Genomic DNA, 25,516 nt, shown 5'->3' with positions numbered 1-25,516 from the left:
GTCCCCTACATCGGCAGGCAGACTCTCAACCACTGCACCACCAGGGAAGCCCTCAAATTTACCTTTTAAAACCTATTTTCCACTACCCACTTTCCATATAAAATACACTGAACAAACAGAACTATATATTATTGTTTGTGAAGGACCATTTTAGCACTAAACCACTTTGAACCTCAAATCTTCCCTCTGCACACTCAGCTCCTCACCTTTAGAGACCAAATCAAAGGCTTGCCTCTTCCTGGAAGCCTTCCTTTATTGCCACCTCCCACTCCACCCTCCCTCCCAACACACCCTGTTGCCACTAACCAGTTCCCTCACCAATGATCCTGACTACTTAGCACCAAAGTTATTAGTACATCTGATATTTTTTTCTCCTCTTTTAGACAGTTCATTAAAGACAATTTTATGTCTAATTCATCTTTTATCCCTTGAAGTGTCTGTCATAGCTCATATGGAAAATTGTTGCTCAGTAAATATTAAGTAATTTTAAAAAACAGGTAGTTTTTGATGTTCCTACACAGCTTCTTTCTACTTCAATACCTTTCTCTCCTCTCTTGTGCCCCAGACTCTCTGCCCCAGATGATTTGGGGTATAAAGTGGTTAAGCACTAACATCACAAGCCCCTTTCTTCAGAAGCATGTTTAATGTTGTTACATAGAACATGACAAGGCACCCCTCAACGGGAGATCTGTGTTTCGTTGTCTCCAACAAGGAAGTGCTACTTCCACCCTGGAAATCAGCTCTCTTCTTCCTTTCTCTGCAGTGTGGGAGAAAGAACACAGACATAGAGCAGGCTGGAGAGAAGGACTGCGGGGCCAATGTAAAGACAACAACCGGCTTCTCAGTTAACAAGTAAGGCAGGCAGCCAGCATTTTTCCGAGCATTTTGGAAAGGGGCAAGACTTCCTTACTGACTGAATTTAAAGTTCACTTTGAGCATTTGCATTGCAAAGCCCCCCAAACCAAATGGCACATAGGAATGAGGTCGGGAAAAGCACAGAAAACAATCTGCAGAACAACCCAGGAGAAGACAGATCAGATGCTTCAGCTGCACTGATGAACAGTCATCACTAGATGCTCAGGCAGGAGAAAATGAAAGCCGACATCAGAACTTCAACGCATATATTTTGAAATTATTACATATATTTATGTTTAAAAAATAAAATTTTCTATTCTCATTAAAAAAGCTCTTTAGAGGTTGCAATAAGTCCAGAGCTATTGGACCCTGAGATATAAGAACAGGACAGAGAGGGTGTTACAGAAGTATCATATTTAAGCTTCTGATTGCCCAGAAAAAAGCAAACTAAGTGAGTAGCATCCTTAGAGAATGTTGTCTACAAAACGCTGAATTAGGTCCAAGAATGTTACTCTTTGCCTTTGATTAGTTGATTTTTAAAAATTTTTATTTTATTTTATTTTTTTTTGTCCATAGAGGATACCCATAATGAACACCAAACCTGGTAAAGGATAGTGAAAATGTGCCCTATCACTCAGCTTCTCCTTTCTTGGTAGCATAATACTAATTCCTTTTTATTCCATAAAGTGAGATTAAAGCAGTAAACCTAGTCAAACAGCAACTCTGGTCCATGTTCCATAGGTATTTCAATTGCTTTTAACTTACAAATGAATAGACACAATTTCTCTGACACCAAGTTTCCATCCCTTCTTCTCATCAGTTTAGGCACTGTTTATATTTGGGATCTATTAGATCTACAGAGCATAACCTTTTCTGTAGTAACATTAACGATGTATCATTTTTTTTTTTTCTTTTTAAGTGCTAATTCACTGACTGGAAAACTTAATGAAACACTCACCTTGTCACTGCTACCTGCCTTTTGTCACTTTGAGCCGATAATGCAACATAAACGTTTTGATTCGTGGGCTTTAGCAGGCACTGCTGTGAACTTCTTATGAGTGAAAGTAGCTCTTAGCCTTGGTGCCTTGGTGTTAGCTTTCAATAACTGGAACTGAGGAGAGCCTGGCACATTCCTCTGACACAAATGCTAAGAAATGTCTTTGATATTCACACGCTCGTTGATTCACAGAGTCGTGTTGATAAATAACACTAGGGCTCAAGCAAACGTTATCCAAAATAAACTACACTATGACAAAATGAAGGCTGTAGAGTCATTGAAATATTAAATATGAAAGACCTCTACGATTTCTTTTCAGCATTCTATAAAAGAGATTTATGAGTCCTATCTTTATGGTAAATGATGCATAAACGGTGGTAAAGGTGTATAAGGAGAACATATGAAAACTCACACAGAGAGCATAGTCGGGGGAGAGCCAGCTTTTCTAAGGGTGAACGATTCTGCTGGTTTGTTTAGAGTATATCCTCCTGTGATGGATGCAAAACTGCAACATTTTAGAATGTTGTTTCCAGGAAAAGAAAGAGACTGGTTCTCTAACAAACAGAATTTCTGGTTCTTATATGTCGGAAGATATCCTTTTTCAATTTCAAGGGAAGGGGCACTCAGTTCACACCCCCGCCCTAGAGTTCTTGCTTTTGCCTACGAAAATTGAACTCATTTACGTCCAAAGGGAATAATCCCCTCACCAGTTCCCACAGCCTGTTTTTTGTATAGAGGAATGATGATTCCAAGTAATTATGAAAATAACATTGTGACCAGAACAAGTTTATCAACCAAGCATTCACAGGCCCCCTACTTCTTTCTGTACTATGCTTTTATGCTGTTTCCACTGGGGGTTGAATAGAATATTTAGGGGAAAAAAATGTTTCTTCTTCAGCAGCAGAAAGGCCCTTTCTGATAAAGCCCCCTGTAGATCATCTGTCCACTGGAGGTGATCTCCTCTGCAGCTTGACAAGGAATTGTGACATTACAAAGCAGGGCAAGGAGAGACTTGCAGCGGGCTTACTGTCTGCAGAGCTGCCACATGCTGAAAAGTCATTTGCCCATTTGTCTTTTTTTTTTTCTTCTTTCAGTGTCTCTTTCTTTTGGCTTGTAATTACTTCCACAATATACAATTTTGTTTTCAGTTTGTAATTTTCTGCTGCAGTACTTTCAAAGTTTCAGAATAATCAATTATTGCAAGGATGATAAGAAGATATATATATTTGAGCTGACTTATTTGAAAGTTAAGTTTCACATCACATAATTCAGTCTCCTAAAAACCTCTCCACAGACCGATGAAGCAAGATGCTCTGGTCTGGCCATGACAGAGTTCCACTTTCCTCCATACAGCCCACCTTGCTGGTTTGATGTAGGCCTAAGGCAATTTGCATTTGTTTTTAATTCAGTAATCGTTCTAAATTGCTCTCCATAAGGTTACAGTGCCACGGAAAAAAATAACAAGTTATAGTCTTCATGACTTGAGAGAGAAAACTTTTATTTTCTTAAATGTAAGACAAAGTGGGATGTGGTTTTCAATAATGACTCTCAAAGCTTGTATTAAGTACCCGAACAGATAAGACCATGATAAGGTCAAGAAAGAGAATATTTAAACATCTGTAGCCTTTTTTTCCTGTTTCTTTTTTCTTTTTAAACTTAAGGTTTTAAATCTTGAAAGTTCATGTCCAGTGTCTTGATCAGAGATGATAAATGAACTACTGAATTGGAAGAAGGTGCTGCTATTATTTTAACCAGTAAACTAACTCAGGGTTAATCAGGATGTTATTTAACCTATTGAAAGTGTTTTGAGTGAACATATGGTTTCTATTGTGAAATCAAGGCACAGTTTTAACTATGAATATAGATAATTACCCTTTGGACTTTAAACATTTATATGTGTCACGTTGTGTCAGAGCATTTTTCATGGTCAATAGGTTGAAAGGTTATAAAGTTGAAAACGAAAATCAGTACTTTTGAGTAAAACTATATAGCCAGCACAAAGAATGCAATTCACTACTGCTCTCTCTTGGAAAGAGCTAGTAATAACACTCAGAAAACAATCACTACACCAGCAATAGCATAGACAGTGATTGCAAAACAGGCCCTGTTAAAAACCTAATCTCGGCACTTAGAAATTAAGCCGATATATTTATGAATATCTCAATGATTATTTCATCAACTGAATTATAGATGATGGGTTTCTTTTTCCTAGTGTAATGGGAAGAAAAGGAGAACATTATTTTAAAACTTTGAATAAAATGTGTCTACTGCAACTCTGTTTTGAACGTTTAATAGAAATGTAAGTTTTGAACAGAACGTTCACAGCAGGGTACAAATTTTGTAAATTACTCAGCATAATCTCAATACTTTGGGCCTAAAAAAACAATTCCTTGAGATAGAATCGGACAATATTGTATACACCCACAGGCTTTGTGGATGGCTGGATGCCATAGAGTCTCAAAAGAGCATGACCTCTTTTGCAGCATGGTAACAGCAAATTTTCAAACTGAGAGAGAGAGAGACTTTATATGCTTTTTGGCAAATGTCTATTTTTAAATGAATTAACTTCAGAGTTACAGCACCCATTTTGCACTGGCTGGTGATGCTAGCCCTGTCTTACAGTGGATAACTTAGTACAAATAAGAAAAGGCTAAGGCCGTTGCTCCATCTATCCTCTTATCTTTCAAATGGCACATTTCTTGGGACAAAGACAGTGTCTTGAGGGCCTTTGGTTTTGTTAGGAAGGGAAGGCACGTACATTGTTTCTAACATGAGCTTTGTTTTGCTCAAATTGTTTGGAACCATTGATATCAGATGCCTTTGTCTTTTTACAGATCTCATAGGCAGTGTTTTACAGAATGTTGTTCCCTTGCTGCAAGACGCCAAAAGAAAAATCTAACTAAAGATGAGGGACTTTGAAAAATAAGAGTTTATGACAACAATATATACCAGGTTCCCATTATGCTAGACTGACAACCAACTCAGCAACAAGTAGTCTTTTTTGATAAATATGTTGGTTTTCATTTTCTAGCAATAAACACAATGTAAGCTTGTGTTGATGTGTTTATAGCCAGCCATATGTATACATTATTTCCATCATAAAAATTAAATTTTAGGACTCCTACATTTGTTACCATTGTAATCAGAGAGCTCTTTCCAGATCTAAGACCATTCTTCCTCTAAGAAATCCACATGACTTCAGTCAGACAAATTCCATACCAAAAGGTAAATGCAAACAACTAAACTTGAAGAGACCATGATAGTCTCTGAAAGTCTCTGAATAATTACCAAAATCATTCACTAAACCCATCCACAGTGACAAGAAACATGCAAGAAGTGTACCTCTACTTGTAATTCAGGTCACCTTTAAATCGGCCCACAGAGGTAGAAGTGACAGAGATGGGAGTGGGGTCAGGGGAGAGAATCAGGTTATCACAGTGTTGTCAATAGTGAATGAGTGGGTAAAATAGCAGTTTATAGGAAACCAGTGATTTTTAAAAGGATGTTCACTATTTTCCCAGCCAAAAATTGTTTGCTGCCTTCCCACCACACACGGACACTTTTAAATTGTCTATTTATTAGTTCTCCTTCACAAGCAAATAAAGACTGAGGAGATACCATGCTTTGACACACTGACTTTTACAAAAAGAATTCCATAATTAACAATTTGCAAGCCACCGAATGCACTATATGTTAAAGAGAAAAGAATATCTGTCATACTGTTACCATGAGGGTAAACTATTTTATGCTACATTTTTTTGTGATTTTGAAAATAATATATTTAAATAGAAAAAGAAAAGATTTTGATGCTTGTATAAGCTGCAGAATATTTACAATTATTATACTCAATAATTTATATGGTAGGTCCTTTCAAGTAATTTCTGAATTTGCATTTTTAATTATGCATATAAACCTTATTTTCCCAATAATTTTATAGTATCCCCTACCTGCCCTAAAACTGTCAGTCTTTTACAAATGGAATTATTTAAGGAGGATGCATCTTAAAATGTATGTTGTTGCCTATGATAATAATACGTACAAGGTACTTTTAAGTAAAATAAATAATTTTCACACTATTTTATCTTTAAATGTTCTTTATGTTTTTATAGAAATTATATTTATATTGTTTCCAAAGTGCCCATCTTCCTTTTTTCTTACATTCATGAAATATTTAAAGAATTTTTACCTAATATTTCTCAATTTCTGCTCTTGAAAGAGCAAGAGAATGAAAAGAACACAGAGGGTTTAGCTCAGGCAAAAGGAAATATTTCCTAACAAAAGTGTAAACTCTTGGAATTACTATAAGAAAATCGATTACGTATTCTTCCCTTGAATTTATTATTATTAATCAATTATTTGACCCTGATAATTAAATGAATATATTTGCACACTCTTTACAGACTGGTGTTTGAAACACAGTGTATGGTCAATATGTCAACTGTTATTATTTATTCATTAATTCATGTATTCAATAAACATTTGTAGAGCTCCTACTGTGGTATTCAATGGTAAACTAGGGCAACACCGTTTCACTTCATGCATTTTGCAATCTACAATGTATTGTCAACTTTACCTTAGCATATTTCTATTTTAAGACAGGTTATCCTGTTTCTGGGGTAGCTCAGGAGTAGTGATGCAAAGTAATGGAGGAATATATCCAATGCCCTCTCCAAGACCCTTCCATCCGCAAGAGTCTTCACAAGTTCTAATGAACCTGTTTCAAAAGTAAAGCCATTTACTTCACATTTCACCCAAAGCCTGGCAGCTACTCATCACGACATTGTGTTGTTTAAGTCAACCGGAGCTCAAATCAGAGTTCAGAAGGAAACATACCAGAAGTTGGTCTCAAGCAGTAGTTGAAATATTTTACCCCATACCTACATCTTAGAGATGGTAAATTAGTTAATGAGGTCATTTCCATAAAGTTTATAAGCTTCTTGGAAATGCAATGATAGACAAATACTAGATATTATAAGAAATATTTTAGCACTTTAAGATCTGTTTATTAAGTTGACCCTCTCGGTTAGGCTGAGAGACCCAGTTACCTGATATTCCCGGTGCTTGCTCTCCTTGGGGAAGGAAGTGACAAAGCTGACTTTTAAAATAGTCCTTATTACTATTTTAATGAATATTAAAACATTTATTAAGAATTCATAAAAAAAACATTGACTAACCTTAAGGCAATTCCTGAAAAAGACTTACACCTCTGAAAACACATTAAAGCACCCATGACGGTGGTTCACAGTCAGCATTTTATTTTACCACTTTTAATAACTTTTGCTGCACCGTATTATATCATAATCTGCCTGTGGCTTGTCCCATGAGGCCAAGCATAAGAATAAAGAAATGGAACCATATTAAGGGCATTAAAACAAAACCATGGTTAGTACAGGTAAAATTATTTTTTAAAACAGGACATTTTCTGGATTTCTTCAAAGTTCTAGATATCATCACAATAATGTCAGAGTCATTTCTGGAGAAAAATAAATGAACAGTATTGATGTTATGTTAGTACTAAGATTATTGCTTTTTCTTTCTTTTGAAATAAAATTTAGGTGAATGTAATTAGAATTCTTATTCCAGAAGGTATGATTAATTTCAAAATTAGACTTAGACCACTGGAGGTGTCTTTCCTATGACATTGTCACTATGCCTATGAGAAAGCATCTATGTCTTCCAATTTCTTTCTTCTTTTTCAAATATATTAGTGATTGAAAGGAAGTTAAACACACATTAATAATTCAGATAGATTTCAACCTATCACACTTCCAAAACTAATATTCAATTCTTCTGCAACACATTTCTCCAACATCTTTAACAGGAGGTAGGTCTGCTATTCTACTGAAAGGAGCCTTCATGTTTATCTGTAAAGCCCTCTACCCACTCAATGCACTAAGCATAGAAAGAAAGACCTAAAAATAATACGAGATCATCTTGTACCTGAGCAGGACCCTATGGGGCCTTCCTGGGACAGGACACCCCGACCCCCATCCTCCACCTACCTCTTATTTGTAGAAAAACCTTAGCCTCCTATAGGCCTTCCCCAAGTCCCAAAGACTAAATTTAATCAGAGAAGTGAGAAAAATACAGAAAAATAGGAAAATAGTCAAGCTAGACAAAATAATAATAGTTTAGCCATTAGACAAAATTAAGGACATTTAGTTCCTTCTCAAGGGCTCTAGATAATATTCTGAGTCATATCTTTTGAGCTATTTTGCAGATACTGAAACTCTCAACAGGTGGAAAAAGTTAACTACACAATGACCAGACTATAGCCATGCATATGCTGGTCCATCTTGAACAATTCTAAGAACTGGCCTCAAGGAAATGGGAACAAACCAACTCTGGAAATAAAGATTAACTGTACTTAAAACAATCAAGATGGTGTTGATCAGACTACCACATGGCCAATCTCAAGATGATTTTTGGAGCCGACTAAGCTGTTCTGCACATAGACCCTACCCCACCCAGCCTATGCACCCCTGAAACTCCCCTTTAAAAAGCTCTTGCCCCCTGATTGGCAAGGGGGAGCTGGTTCTTTGGGACATGAGTTCACCTTCTCCCAAGGATTTCTGGCTTCCTCAATAATGCTATCTTTCATTTTACCCAACACTTGTCTCTCAGTTTGGGATTCTTGAGCAATGAGAAGCCGAACCTGAGTTCAGTAACAATCTTGTTCATCCAATCCCTGATTTTACTCAGAAAGGGAAAAGTTCACAAATTGAGTTTAGAAAATGCTTAAAAACAATATTATATATATATATATATATAAATTTTAAAATATTTGTAAGTCCTTTAAGTCGGATTGAAAAATGATGACATCAACCACTTGTCCAGGTTTCAATCCCAATGCTAAAGTTTTATCAGCTGTGCAGCCTTAGGCAAATGACTTCACCTCTCTGATTTCAATTTTCTCATTTGTAAAATGGTGATAACGTAATCTTTCTCACAGGCGTGATGTGATGACTACTGAATGGAATCATCCCATCATGTCCGCTGACACAACTGTAGTATCCCCATTTTACAGGGATTGTAGTATCACTATTTAGCAGAGTACATGGCACATCACATCTAATGCTCAACCAAATGCTGTTGTTTTTCTTCAGACCTTACATTTTAAAAGTACCTGCACACATTATTTGCTTAAGCTAAATAAAACATTCTATCCCAGGTAGCCTGAAATTAGTTTAGAGCATCAAACTCAAGCTTGAAGGTATATTTTAAATGTGTCAAAAGTCGTCCTCTGCATCAATCACTATTTTTACTTATTTGGATTTCTTGCCCGGTTACCTTAGTTGAAATTGAAAATGTATATGTTCACGACACTGTTAAATTAAAATCAGGAATGTAACCATGTCAACTGTTCTGCAAATAGTGTGAAACACATTGTCATCTTTGATCTCAGAAAAGTGTTCACTCTGTAAAAGATAGTAGCCCTTCATACTAACTGTTTCCAAAGTAAGAGGAAAGAACAGGGTTTATACCACGTATAGATGCTAAATTATGCATGGAGAATGTTTTTTTAATTATAAAAGAGGAGCATGTCTCCAAAAAAATGCATAGTTGGTGCCTAAATGCCCAGTTTGTTTTTATTATTACCAGAAATGTGCATATAAACTAATTTTGCAGGTGGGCTTACTGCACCTGTTTTTCAAATGATAGTCCTTAATGAATTGTCTTATTAAAAATAAACATGCAGCCATAAATATGTAGGCCTTGTGTCAATTTTGAGACAACTAGTCTTGTCCTACTTAAACATTAAAGTACGAGGTTCAGATCTCCTTCAGCTGTCTTTAGTATACCCAAGTAGTGTGTCAGGGCTTAACGGCAGCAAGGAAATATAGCCCACTAAAAAAATAAATCTTTACAAATATATCTTTCTCCCCTTGCTCTCACTAAAATTTCCACTTGAAACAGGTGAATGGGATAAATTAGTATCCATTGCAATTTCTACCCTTTACCTAGAATCCATGAGCCTTAGAACTTAACTCTCTCAAATTCTGCTTTACTTACTGTCCCACTGCTTTATTTGTTACAGGTGAGGAGACAGACCTAGAGAAATTGAGTGGTTCTTCCTACATTACACAAATAATTAGTAACTCAAGTGTGCCTGACTCTGGACATCCAGCCCAGTTTTTTTTTTATTTTTTTGTTTTTTGAAATAATAGCTACAACCATAGATTTACCTGGCAGGAAGTTTGGCTGTGATTTTCTTTTTTTTTCCACAAAAACAGGATTTCCTATGTTTTATTTAATAAAATAGGATTTCTTAATTAATAATAAATTTTTATATTCTTTCTCAGAAATTTAATTCTTAAGATGTGCTTCAGCATGCTGTGAAAGAATGTATTATTTTTAGAAGTGTGTGCCACTTAATTCCTGTTAATTTTCTATAACAGATGGTATGGGTATTTGATTTATGCACTCACCTTCATGTAGCCTGCTAACTATTCATTTTTTTTTTATCTGAGGACACTCTTTTTGTTTATCACTTTACCTTTTCCATTATATAAAATATTATTTCTAGAGAGAAAAAAGTGTAAGAGAAATTTTCATGTTATTGAAATTGAGCACAGTTTGGTGATTAATTGCATTGTTCTCATTACCTTCTCTGCCTGATGTTCAGAGCTCATTATTGCAGTGTGAATTCAATGGAACAGGGATCTTAACCAGGTGTGGGTTATTAAAGTGGCAGTGCCCAATTTGAAATTGTTAAATGAGATGTATCAAAGTTGATATGCTTAACTATGTTCTTCTTCTAGAAAGAAAAGTGGTGCTTGCTCAGGAAAATCACTCACATCTATCATGTGACAAAGATTTAAAACTCTACTTTCCTTGGGTAGAGCAGGAGGAATCATTGTATCTGTAGGACATACCAGTAGCTTCAAAACTGATACAGGAATATAGTTTATTAAAGGAATTTCCTGTCAGTCCTGTGGTTAGGACTCGGTGCTTTCACAGCTGGGGCTGGGTTCAATGTCTGGTCCCTGGTTGGGGAACTAAGATTCTGCAAGCCGTGGGGTGCAGCCGAAAAAGAAAAATGCATACCTTTTGGTAATTATAAAATCATTTATTCCTCACCTGTTACAAAGAGGATGTTCTCCTTCACTTAGAAGAAAATAAATAGTGTAGGTTGAAAGAGTACATGAAATATTAGTCTCTAATAACAATAAATTTAATTCAGTTTATAAAAATATTCTTAAAACTTTACTCAAGCTAACTAGCCTAAAGATGAACTAACTTCTTCAGACAGATGAAAGTGTGCTCAAAAATCAAGTGAAAGTGGTTTCATTAAATTCTTCATAACTTTGATAGATCCACTATAACAACATCAAGGGTAGGCTCAAGTGATAGACTTGGGAGTTATAATGATGTCAGCTCCAGTTTAGAGAGGTCTCCATAACCACATGGTGCTAATTTCTGCCTCTTACGGTTAGATCAACAAGTTTGGCACAAATCAGAAAATTAAAATAGATTGACATAAATTGAGAGTTTGGGGGAAAATATGACATTGCACAGAATTTGACAGTTTATAAAGCAATTCACAATCCAATCCTACACAAACTTTTTTTTTTTTTTTTTTTTTTTTTTTTTTTGGGGTTTGCGGGCCTCTCACTGTTGTGGCCTCTCCCATTGCGGAGCACAGGCTCCGGACGCGCAGGCTCAGCGGCCATGGCTCACGGGCCCAGCCGCTCCGCGGCATGTGGGATCTTCCCGGATCGGGGCACGAACCCGCGTCCCCTGCATCGGCAGGTGGACTCTCAACCACTGCGCCACCAGGGAAGCCCCCTACACAAACTTTTTGAGCTAGGTACAATGGTTTCCATTTTACACATAAACTCAAGTTCAAAAAGGATACATTTCTTGCACCAAATTCCATATTAGTTAAGGATAGAATGTGGATTTCAACCCTTTTTCTTCTGACTTCTCCATTGCCTCTACATAGATTGTTCATAAGTGGCTAAAGCAAAGTTTTGCAAAGATATATAATTCTTTGAGTCTGTAGTTGACATATTTGCCATCTTACTGTCTCTTACATGAGTACTGAAAGGTAGTAAAGGATCAAATGATGCTTTGTTGTGATTTCTCAGAAATTGGAGAATGGCAAAGGAAACCAGTGAATGGCTCTGTGTTACCAGGAAAGACTCAGAGGAGAAAAAAAATAAAGCTTAACCAGAATAAGATTTGGAAGAGTATTTGTTTTTATTGATTTTTGGACAAACAAACTTGTTTCACTATTGATTATACAAATTTATGTAAATTGACAATGAAAGTTTCTACTAGTTAAAAACAGAATACTTGTTGGTGGAAAGGAACGGAGACTTCAATTGGTCTAAGTTATATTTGATTAGATGAGTTCATATCACAGTAGTTTGGCTCAACAATCCAACAGAGAAGGAATAAAATGGGGAGATTACCAAGTAATGGTGGAGAAGGGGAATCAGAGGAAATGTGAAGTTTTTTGTACATATTAAAAGTATATCAAGCCTTTGTTAAGCAACTTCTTTGTGCATAGCTGAATAATCTTAGTTGAAATTTATAGTATTTTTAGGTCCAAAGCAGCTGAATATTATCCATTTCACATGGCTTAAATTACCAGCAGAAGCAGAGGACATGTATCTCAGGCTCTGGATATCTCAGCCTGAGAGCAGATATAAACACGTATAATAGCCCCGTCCTTTGTAAACCATGGAATCCAGATACTTTATTTAACTTTTGAACCTTAGTTTATTTGTCTACAAAATGAGTACAGCAGTAGTATCTATATCAAAGGTTCTTGGCGAGAAGACAAGATTATATACATTAAATATTTAGCATCATTCCTGGCAGATATCAATGACTCAATACATGCTAACTATTATTAACATAAGTCCATGTATATATTAAGATTCTATAGGGCAGTTGAGAGAGAAAAAATATCTATGATCCAGATTCCAATGCTGAATTGGGTAATTGTTATTACAAATGCAGAGAAAGGAGTTAGGAGGTAAAATACATTGGGTACAAAAGGAGTTAGAAGAAATCCAGGAGGCCCTTCATTACAGAGATGGTCCTAAGCCAAACTTGGACCTTCAAAAGCCTATAGGATCTGGAGTAGGCATGGACAGCCTGGGGGAGATGACTCTAGCTAACACAACAGCAGGGATACCATAGATATTGCATTTGACAGCTGGTAAATTTGCTGTCTGAAGAGCTGTGCACAAAAATGTAGCTAAAAGGAAGTATATATTGAGCACAAACTTTAGTCAAGCACTGTTCTAAGTGCATTATCAGTTATCATATCAAATATTGGTAACTGGGCTTCCCTGTTGGCACAGTGGTTGAGAGTTTGCCTGCCAATGCAGGGGACGCGGGTTCGTGCCCCAGTCCGGGAAGATCCCACATGCTGCGGAGCAGCTGGGCCTGTGAGCCATGGCCACTGAGCCTGTGCATCTGGAGCCTGTGCTCCGCAACGAGAGAGGCCACAGCAGTGAGAAGCCTGCGTATCGCAAAAAAAAAAAAAAAAAAAAAAAAAAAAAACAAAAGCAAATATTGGTAACTACCTTATGAGATAGGTAGTATTATTATCCCCATTTTACAGATGCAAAAAACGAAGAGCGGACAGGTTGTGGAAATTTCCTAAGACTGTATACTCAGCTAGTGTGTGGCAAAGCTGGGAAAGAGCCCCACATTCATGTTCTTAATCAATAAACCATATGTGTTTTGTGTTTCTGTAATCGGAAGCTACTTCTTGTGGGGGGTAGGTAATATGGCATTATATGGTTAAAAAATATTCTGATGTCTGGGAGGGTAATGGCCTTCAGCAACAGGAAAAAGAATATCAGCTACCTTAAATTCCAATTTTATCACATCAATCTTGTTCTTTAGAATGAAAACTATAGCATTTGCTCAGGTATAAGTTGACTAAACTAGCAAAAGAGAAAAAAATTGAAAGAGCCAATAAAAATTCTACTACACTATCATGACATTACAAAAGTCTGTGTATGGCAAATCATATTTATGTTTTCTTCCTATACAACAATAACTACATGGAAACTTGGGTGTTGGAACTTAACTATGTCTGAAAATGGATTTCATATTGTGGCTAAATCTATCTGCTTCACCATTTGTACTTCATTCCAACGTGGAATAATTTCTAGTTAATTTACTTTACATGGAAAACGCACAATAAAATGATAGGTTAAATATAAAGAGTGATTCAAATATAGGAGACCTGCAAAGTTCTGTTGAGTTCTCAAATAACTCCTGATTTTCCAGATGCAATTTATTCAACTTACCCTTATTATCTTCACTTTATTCCTCCAACAATAGGTCTTTAGGCCATTTTACGGTCCTATGGATATTAGCACTTCTAATAGGGGTTGGATAAAAAAGTGAGAGAAGGTGAAATTTAAATCAGCTCATTTTGCTGCTACTTTATTAGTTTTAAACTGAATCTTTTGAAAATTAGCAGCTCTAATGAAAGTCTGATTTATTTTTGATGTAGCACATCCAATTTTTGCCCTTTCTTTATTCAGCACTGTCAAAAAGAGTTTATTTGGTCCCATGGTACCTTCTACCAGCCTAGGCTTGGGCATGTTCTAGGAAGTGTTATGTGGGTTTATGATAAAGGGGTGTGTGCTTTTGAGTGTTATATTCAGTTATATACAAGGCTGTGACTCAAAAATGGCATTCCTAACTTCAAGTCAGCAGCAGTTATGTCTAACCAGATTGCACATGACAGCTCTTTTGTCTTGTGACTTGTATTCATTTCCATTTTTCTGCCTCTCCATTTCTCAACCTTCCCCAATATCCCAGATCTTCCTTCTCACATTGCCATGTCTGCACATTCTGCTCTCTCCGTTTGCACTGCTATGTCCCCTCATTCTCAGCCTGGCATACACGCATGTATCTGTCAAACATCTGCTCAAATAATGCCTTTTCTAATTAACCAGGCTATTGACTGGTCTCCCTCTGTGCTCCCATAGGATTCTACCCATACTATTTATTATTTATCATGTTTGATTATCTCCCGCATTAGCTCATGAGTTCCTTGAAAGCTTATAATGCTCTGTATGATAGCCCAGTGTCTGGCACAGAGTAAAAACCCACAGCAGGTTTTCTGAATAAAAGTTAACATAGCTAACATGTTTGAGTGTTTCCTGTGTCAGTGTCACTCAGTTAGGCAACTTATACACATTACTCATGAACTCCTCAATTTGACTCTATGAATTAGGTACTATTAATATCCCTTTTTTCAGATAAGAAAACTGAGAAACAGGGAGATTAAATAAATTGCCCAAGGTCACTTAGTGAACAAGTTGCAAAGTCAGGGATTTTAGCCATAGTAGTGTCTTCAGAGCCTGCACTCACTGTGTATGGCCATTCTGAGTAGATGAAGAAATGAATGAATCGCTGCGTGAAGCAAATGCTGTGTTTAGACGCTGTTTATGCATGCATGAAAATTTGGTAGCCCCATGTATTTACTGAGCATATATCAAATTCTAGATACAGAAGACACAGCTATCACTTTCAGAAAACTTAAAGAAGAAATAGACATTATGTTAATAATGGGTAAAAAGCTGTCATAGATAGCCTTATACCAAAAGCAATAGGGACACAACAGTGAGAGGCTAGTCCTACAAAATTGGGAATAGTAAAAAGTTTATGGATGATTCTTAAGTCTTTCAAAGACGAGAAGGTATTACCAAGTGAGAATCAGAGGAAGGGAAGATCAGGTAAAGGGGCTACAAGAACAAAACATCAATATTCACATCAGTCCAAGTTAAAAATATAAATAAAATTAAATAACCGCCACCACCAAAAATAATTTACTGTAGTCCTGTTATATGTAAGGATACACCCACCATTCACATTTATCCTATATCATTTTATATATATAATATATATCTAGATATATATCCGTACCTATATCTTTCTCTATATAGCTCTGAACCTGATATTCTGCCTGAGAAGAGAGTTTTGGTATGCCTTAGGCACTGGACCTCTCTGTATCAGTTTGACCAGATCCTTTATGCTAGCAATATGATTTATGGTGAATACCTCTTTTGCTTGGTGGTGTGTAGGGAGATGGTGAAGGAGTGAACTGACCTCTAATAAAAAACCTGACACAAAGATTCAGATGAGCTTTCCTGATTGGTGACACTTTGCAAGTGTTATCACACAATCTTTCTGGGAAAATTAAGTATTTCCCTGTGAGGCTCAACTATGAGGAAAAGCCTGGAAGTGTGTGTCTGGCCATCCTGGAATTTCCCCCATGCACTTTTCCCTTCTGACTGACTTTAACCTGTATCGTTGCATTGCAATAAACTGCAACTGTGAATATAATATCTTCTGAATCCTATGGGTTCTTCTAGTGAATTATCTAGACTGAAGACAGCCTTGGGGACCACTGACCCAGAAACATTGACCTCATAGAATCAGTTGGGAAGTATTACCTTCTTTTGAATTTTCTGAAGGAGTTTGTGTAGAACTGGTGTTATTTCTTACTTAAATATTTGGTAGAATTCACCATCAAAGCTATTTGTTCCTGGAGTGTTCTTTGTGGGGATCTTTTAATTACCAATTGAAATGCTTTAACGGATTTAAGATTATTCAGGACTTCCCTGGTGGCGCAGTGGTTGAGAGCCCACCTGCCGATGAAGGGCATACGGGTTCGTGCCCTGGTCCGGGAAAATCCCACATGCCGCAGAGCGGCTAGGCCCGTGAGCCATGGCCTCTGAGCCTGCGCGTCCGGAGCCTGTGCTCCGCAACGGGAGAGGCCACAATAGTGAGAGGCCCACGTACCGCAAAAAAAAAAAAAAAGATTATTCAGATCATTTATATTTTCTTGAATGAGTTTTGGTAGTTTGTGTTTTTCAAGAAATATCATCATTTCATCTAAGTTCTTAAATTTATCTGCATAAAGTTGTCCATAATACTCCCTTATATACCTTTATATATGCAGAATCTATAATGATGTCACCTATTATTATGAATATTGGTAATTTTTTGTCTTCTTTCTTTTTTATACTGATCAATCTGGCTAGCAGTTTATCAATTTTATTAATTTTCTCAAAGAATTGGCTTTTGGTTTCATTGGCTTTTTATATCATTTTTGTCTTTGATTTAATTAATTTAATCTTTGTTCTTTATTATTTCCTTTCTGCAGCTGACTTTGAGTTCCTTTTCTCCTCATTTTCCAGTTTCTTAAGTGGAAACTGAGTTCATTGATTTAATTTGATTTTTTTTTTGTTTAGTATAAGCATTTAGTGCAATAATTCTACCCCTAATTACTGCCTTAATATCAACCCCCCAAATTTGATAATTTGCATATTCAAAACATGATTTGTATTTTTATATTCAGTTAGCATGGATTATTTGGAAGTATGTTCTTAGTTCCCCAAATTTAGGAATTTTCCAGAGCTCTTTCTGTAAATTTCAGATTTAAATGAGAATCTTTCATTTCTCATTTAATTCCATTTTGGTTTGAGAATATACACTGTATGTCCTAAATCTATTTAAGTTTATTAATTTTTTCATAGTTCAGAATATGATCTATTTGGTAAGTATTTTATATGTACTAAAAATAATATGTATTCTCCTGGTGTTGGGTGGCATGTTTGATAAATGTCAGGTTGGTGAAATGGTTTATTAGGTTGTTCAACTCTTCCATATTATTAAAGATCAATCAAGCAAAATTATTGATTCTACCAATTGTATTGCAATTTCCCCATAATGTGGATGTTTCCATTTCTTCTTGCAGTTATAGCTAGTTTTGTTTTGTATATTTTGAAGCTATATTCTTAGGTGCCTAAACATTTAAGATTGTTATATACTCCTATTGAATTGACCCTTTATCATTTGAAATGACCTTTTTTATCTCTAATAAGGTTCTTTGCTTTGATATGCATGGCATATCTTTTCTATCCTTTTAATGTTAACCTATTTGTATCTCATTATATATAAGTGTGTTTGTGGTAGGTAGCATATAGTTAATGTTTGCTTTTTTATCCAATATGACAATCTATGCTTTTTGATTGGGATGTTTTATACCACTTATGATTAACTGATTATTTATATGGTTAGTAGTAAATCTATTTTGCTTCTTTTTCTTTTTACTCATATGCCCTTTGTTCCTGTTCCTCACTTTTTCTGTACTCTTCTTCCTTTGATTAATTAATTTTTATGATTTCATTTTATTCCTTTTGTTACTTTCTTAGCTATAACTTTTAAAATATATATTAGTGGTTGCTCAAGAGTTTGTAGACTATCTTTAACTTATAACAGTATAACTTCAAGCAATATTATACCACTTCATTTAGAGAATAAGAACATTACAGTACTTTATTTCCATTTCTTCCTTACTGATCTCAGTACAATTATTTTTATTCATTTGACTTTTACATATCTTGTAAACCCTACATTTTATTGTGTTTACTTTTGTTTTAAAAAGTCAATTATGTTTTACAGAGATTGAAATAAAAAGGAAAGTTACCTTGTATATGTTCCCATGTAATTGTCATTGCAGTTAATTTTGTTCCTTTGTGTAGATCTATATTTCTATGTGGTGTCATTATCTTTCTCTATGAAGGACTTTCTTTAACATTTCATGTAGTAGAGCTCTGCCAGTGATAAATTCTCTCCATTTTTGTATATCTGAAAAGATTTTATTATTGCCTTTATTTTATTATTATTATTATTATTATTATTATTATTATTATTTTTGCAGTACACGGGCCTCTCACTGTTGTGGCCTCTCCCGTTGCGGAGCACAGGCTCCGGACACGCAAGCTAAGCGGCCATGGCTCACGGGCCCAGCTGCTCCGTGGCATGTGAGATCTTCCCAGACCGGGGCACGAACCCGTGTCCCGTGCATCGGCAGGCGGACTCTCAACCACTGTGCCACCAGGGAAGCCCCTGTTGCCTTTATTTTTGAAACATATTTTTTTTTGGATAAAGAATGTTAGGTTGATAATGTTCACCCTTGTCAGTATGCTAAAAATGATGTTCCATTGTTTTTGCTTGCTTTGTTTACAATAAGAAATTGCCTTTTCTTCTATATATAATGTCTGTCTTTCCATCTCCTTTTTAGATTTTTCTCTTTATCACTGGTTATGAGAAATTTTATTTTTTATGTCCGTGGTGTATTTCTATTCATAATTTTTGTCATAGGTCCATTGAGTTTATCGGATCCCTGGGTTTATAAATCTCATCTAATTTGGAATTCTTTTGGACATTATTTCTTCAAATTTTTCCCATGCCTCTTTCATTTCAGGGACTCTATTTACACAAATACTAGGCTACTTGAAACTATTCCAGAGCTCACTGATGTTCAGTGCATTTTTTAAGTCACTTTATTTTCGATAACAGTTGGGATTGTTTCTATGGCTATACCTTCAAGTATACTAATCTTTTCTTCTGCAACATCTAATCTGCTGTTAAGTCCATCTAGTATTATTTTTGTGTTAGCCATTGTATTTTTATTTCTACAAGTTAGACTTGGGTTTCTTTTATACCTTCTCTACTTACTTTTTGAACATATGAAATACAGCTGTGATAACTTTAATGTCTTTGTTAATTGTAAGATCAGAATCTATTCTCAGTCAGTTTCAATTGATTGATTATTCTTCTCATAAATTGTATTTTTCTGTTTCTTTCCATGCCCATTAACTTCTGACTGAATGCCAGACACAATTAATTTTACCTAGTAGTGAATTGGATATCTTTGAATTCCTATAAATACTCCTGAGCTTTGTTCTGGGATACAGTTGAGTTACTTGGAAATAGTTGGATCCCTTCAGATCTTGTTTTTTCAGTTTGTTATGTGGTACCAGTAACATATTTAGTTTAGGCATGATTATTCCCTAATGCTGAGGCAATACCTTGGGGATACCTACCCAATACCTAGCAAATTACAAGTTTCTCCAGTATAGCTGATGAGAAAAGACACTTTCCAGACTTATGTGTGTGCCAGATTCTCTTTTCTCTAATATTTTTTGGTCAGTTCTTTCCCTCATCTTGGGTAGTTTCCACACATGCATATGCTAATCAGTACTCTACTGAACTCTCGAGGGTCTTCCTCTGCAGATCTTTGGAGTTCCCCTGCTGCACAGTTACCTTTTCTCTAATAATCTCTCCTGAGTACTCAGGCATCATGGTCTTTCTGGTTTCTTAGCAAAGTCTCTCCTATTCAGGAAGTCTATTAAGCTCTGCCTGGACACCCTTCCCTCCTAGGAAAATTATAAGGCTCATGCCATTTATTTCATGTATCTCAGGGACATTGTTCTTTGCTGTCTAATATTTCATATCTTAAAAACCACTGATTCATATATTTCATTGTTTTCTGGTTGCTTTAGGCAGATGCAGAAGTCTCTTAATAATAAACAGCATTTCTTGATTTCATTACAGTCCAACTTATTAATGTTTTAAAATAATTTGTGTTTTTTGTGTCCTGCTTAAGAAAAATCTTTGCCTCTTCCAAGGTTACAAAAATGTTGTATATTTTCTCCTTAAATTTATGTTATATCATCCACATTTATGTTAATTATTCATCTGGAATTGATTATTTGGTATAGCATGACGTAAGGATCAAAATTTTTTTTAATCACATAGATATGGAGTTGACCCAGTACCATTGAAAGAATCACTCCATTTTCATTACACTTTAATATTGTCTTTATTATAAATGAGGTGACTACATATGCATAGAATTTCTATCTCATCTAATTGTTGTTTGTCTATTCTTGTACCAATACCAATTTGTTATAATCATCAGTCTCATAATAATCATTGATGTCTATATTATAAGTAATCCAGATTTGTTCTTCTTTAAGAATATCTAGGCAAAATTTTGCCATTTGCATATCCATGCTTTTATATTTTTGGTAAAGATAAGTTTCATTATAATATCATACATCCTTATTGTGAAAATAGGAAAAATACAGAAAAGTAGAAAATGGGAAACTGTTACTCATAATACATCTCCCAGAATTACCAAATTTTACTATTTGAAAGTATTATTTCTATTCTTTTGTTTCTGTTGATTTTTAGAATTAAATGATATAGTGAAATTATGCTACCTGCCTTTTCAAACATCAAATTTGTGACTATATAATCAATGTAATAATTCTATTATAAAAATTGAGAAATAAAGAATATACATATTTTAAAACATTCGTTCTTACCACTGTTAAAATTTTGCCATATCAATTGACAGGTTTTAAATGCATTTTTTATAGTCTCATGAGATTATGACATAATGATTTTTAAACATCCTGAGACAAAACTTCACCTATCATAGAAGAAATGAAGCTGGACTCATGACAGAAAATATATTAACTAAGTGGCTTATGGACTTTTTACAATTAAAAAATTAATGACTCAATCCATTTTTAAGAGTTTTAATGAGACAGAAAGTCATTGTTCATGTTCCTGGAAAATTACAATTATGGTTCTTAAATCTACTTTTTTTTTTTTTTAGAAGTTGAGAAAATGAGGGAAAAAATGTATTTGTGGATAATTCTTCTCCCATAGTGCTACAATCAAGTAAATAGTTTAGTCATTGAAATGATTACTGGATTAAGACATTCTTATAGTCTTACTGAATATAAAAATTTGCAGTGGAGTTTATCTGAACTATGAAGCCAAGCTGGGAATTTATAAGTAAAATTTTTTAGAACTCAGGAAATACATGAAAAAGAAATGCCAAGAAGAGGATAATGATTTACTCACAGGTTTTTAAATCTATCTAAGAGATATTAAATTACTTGATTTGAAGCCTAAAATATGCAAGGGAAAAATACCCAGTTCTAATTTTCTGTTGTTTCCTGTTTTTTTTTCCCTGTATGCATGAATATATGCATTTATTTATCATCTTTTGGTCAGCAAGAGTGGTTCTTAAGTACTTTTTAATAAATTTGGGGTGTGTGGTTTATTATGATTTTTTTTGATATATTGAAAATATTTTTCTGTTAACTCTCATGTATTTAAACTATATATAAAATACTTGGGTTACTCTGTCTTTATTTCACACCTCTATGGGTATTCTTCTAGCATCTACTAGAGTTGGAATTTTTTTAATCTTTGTGGGTAATCTATTATTCTTTTAGGCACCTATATGATTTTTTTTCCTTTATGGAAAGTAAACTATTTTTCCTTTATGGAAAGTAAACTATTCTATGAGATTGTATCAATGTGTGGAACTCTATTGACTAATTTTGCAGTTCAGATAGCCTTTCACTTTGTATATTTATATTTCCCCCTCTCCTTAAGGAAATTATTCATGGCTTATATCTTTATTTATCACTTCACTTTCAATTATCTTATTTCCTTCTGAGATAGACTTACAACATGTAAATTAAATTTTATTTCTTTATCATCCATAGCTTTCATCTTTTCCTTAATCAAATTCACTTTTGGCCATTCTCTCTGCATTGCATCAGGGAGCATTTGATGTTTACTGATCATGTCCTTATTAGAAATTTTTGAAAAATGTTTAAGATGATTTTTTTCATCACACTCATGTACTTTTTTCCTGTTTCTCTACATCTCTTGCTTTTCTCTCATACAAATTTGCTTTAAATCTCAACATAGCTTAAACTCTCCTTTCTCTCCCATATTAGACACCATGTCTTTGTGCATTCTATCGGGTATTCTTCATGCAGAGTAATCTTTTGAAAATCGAATCACAAGTCTAATCATGTGATTCCCTTGATTAAAATTCTTCAATCAGGGACTTCTCTGGTGGCCCAGTGGTTGGGACTTTGTCTCCTAATCTAGGGGGTGTGAGTTCGATCCCTGGTCAGGGAGCTAAGATCCCACATGCCTCACGGCCAAAAAACAAAAAAAAACAGAAGCAATAGTATAACAAACTCAATAAAGACTTTAAAAATGGTCCACATCAAAAAAAATATTTTAAAACATTCTTCAGGGCTTCCCTGGTGGCGCAGTGGTTGAGAGTCCGCCTGCCAATGCAGGGGACGCGGGTTCCTGCCCCGGTCCGGGAGGATCCCGCGTGCCATGGAGCAGCTGGGCCCGTGAGCCATGGCCGCAAAAAATTCTTCAATCATTTCCTACTGCACTTAGTAAAAAACAAAGAAGCAAAATGTCTGAAAAGACACTGCATGAATTTTTCTGTTTCTATTGTCATATCTAGGAACTCTTCTCTTTCTTCACTGCTTTTGCATATGCTTACTTAATACGAAAATTTCATTTCTATAGGCACAACACCACAACAATGTTAATATTTTTAAAATATATTTAATATCTTGAACTATTAAAATTCAAATACTCATAGATTCTTCTCCAGGGATTTATATGATGTTGAAAATCTATTGCTTAGAAAATTTCCAAATATATTAAAGTACAGATTTATACTTCTTTCATGGTATTTGTATGTTTGATTTAATATTTGCTTGTGATTCTCTCACAAGCAAGACTGACTATACATAATAAATTGAATAAACTCTATTGCAAATTTTGATATCCATTTAGGCAATAACAAACACTGTCATAATTTAGTAATCATTTCAATAACTAAGCTATTTACATGATTGGAACACTGTGGGAAAGGAATTACCTACAAATATGTTTTATGCATTTTCTCAAATCCTTTAAAAAAATTAGATTTGAGATCCATAATTGTCATTTTCACTGTCAAGGAACATGAACAATGACTTTCAGCATCATTAAAACTCATAAAAATTAATTGAGTCGTTGAGTTTTTTAATTGTGAAAATTTCATTAACCATTCAATTGAGGATATTTTCTATCATGTGTCCAGCACCATATCTTCTTACTGGGATATGTGAAGTTTTGGTTCAGGATGTTTAAAAATCATTATGTAATAATCCTATGAGACTATAAATATGCACTTAAAATTTGTCAATGAATATGGCAAAATTTTAAAGGTGATAAGAAATGAATATTTTAAATATAATATATATTAATATAATTTATAATCTTTATTTCTCAATTTTCTATAGTGAAATTATTACATTAATTGTATAATCACAAATTTGATGTTTGAAAAGCCAGGCAAAAAATTTCACTGTATTATTTGACCTTAATTCTAAAAGTTCTTTGCACAGTTTAGGTCAAGTCTTTTATCAGGTATGACTTTTGCAAATATTTTCTCCCAGTCTGTGACTTGTCTCTTCATTCTCTTGATATCATCTTTTGCAGAGTGGAGGTTTTAAATTTTAATAAGTTCCTATTTATCAATTATTTTTTCATGGATTATTCCTTATAGTATTGTATCTAAAAAGTCATTACCAAACCCAAAGTCATTTAGGTTTTTTCCTATGTTATCTTCTGGGAATTTTATGGATCTACATTTTACATTGAGGTCTATGATCCATTTTGAGTTAATTTGGGGAATGGTATAAAGTCTGTGTGGACATTCAGTTTTTTGCACATGGATATCTAATTGTTCTAACACCATTTGTAGAAAGACTATCTTTTCTCCATTATATTACTTTTGCCCCTTTGTCAAAGATCAGTTGACTATATTTATGTGGGTCTATCCCTGGTCTCTCCATTCTGTTCCATTGATCTATTTATTATTCTTTTGCCAATACCATACTGTCTTGATTACAATAGCTTTATAGTAAGTCAGTGTCTGATAGTGTCAGTCCTACAACTTTTTCTTCTCTTTCAATATTGTGCTGACTATTCTGGATCTTTTGCTTCTTTATATAAACTTTAGAGTCAATTTGTTGATATCCATAAAATAACTTCTTTGGATTTTGATTGGAATTACATTGAATCTACAGATCAAGTTGGGAAGAACTGACATTTTGACAATATTAAATCTTCCTATCCATAAACATGGAATTGCCCTCCATTTATTTATTTGTCTTTCATCAGGGGCTTGTAATTTTCATCACATAGATTTTGGACATATTTTGTTAAATTTATACCTAAGTATTTCATTTTGGATAGGGTCTAATATAAATGGTATTGTGTTTTTAATTTCAAATTCCAATTGTTTATTGATAAGATATAGGCAAGAGATTGACTTTTGTATGTTAATCTTGCATGCTGCAACCTTGCTATAAGTGCTTATTAGTTCCAGGAGTTTTTTTGTCAGTTTTTTCAGATTTTTACCTAGATGATGATTTCATCTGTAAACAGACAGTTTAATTTCTTCCTTCCCAATCTGTATACCTATTATTTATTTTTCTTGTCTTATTGCATTAATAGGACTTCCAGTACAAAGTGGAAAAGGAGTGTTTGGAGGGGCTTTCCTTGCCTTGTCCCTCATCTTAGTGGAAAAGTTTTTAGTTGCTCATCATTAAGTATGATGCTGTGTAGGTTTTTTTGTTTTGTTTTGTTTTGTTTTTTTGGTAGATGCTCATTATCAAGTTGAAGAAGTTCCCTTCTATTTCTAGTTTTCTGGGAGTTTTGAGAGGGTGTTGGTTTTTATCAAATGTTCTTTCTGTATTTATTTCTATGACCATGTGATTTTTTTCTTCATTACCCTGACATGTAATATATTACATTAATTGATTTCTGAATATTGGATCAGACTCACAACATGTAATAAATCCCACTTGGTTGTGGCGTATCATTCTTTTTATACACTGATGGATTTGATTTGCTAATATTTTATTGAGACTTTTTGTATCTATGCTTATTAAAGACATTGGTCTGTAGTTTTCTTTAAAATCATTTTTGTTGTTT

This window comes from Phocoena sinus, chromosome 1 (genome assembly GCF_008692025.1).
Source record: "Phocoena sinus isolate mPhoSin1 chromosome 1, mPhoSin1.pri, whole genome shotgun sequence".
Lineage (NCBI taxonomy): Eukaryota > Metazoa > Chordata > Mammalia > Artiodactyla > Phocoenidae > Phocoena > Phocoena sinus.
This window is presented reverse-complemented; position numbering follows the sequence as displayed.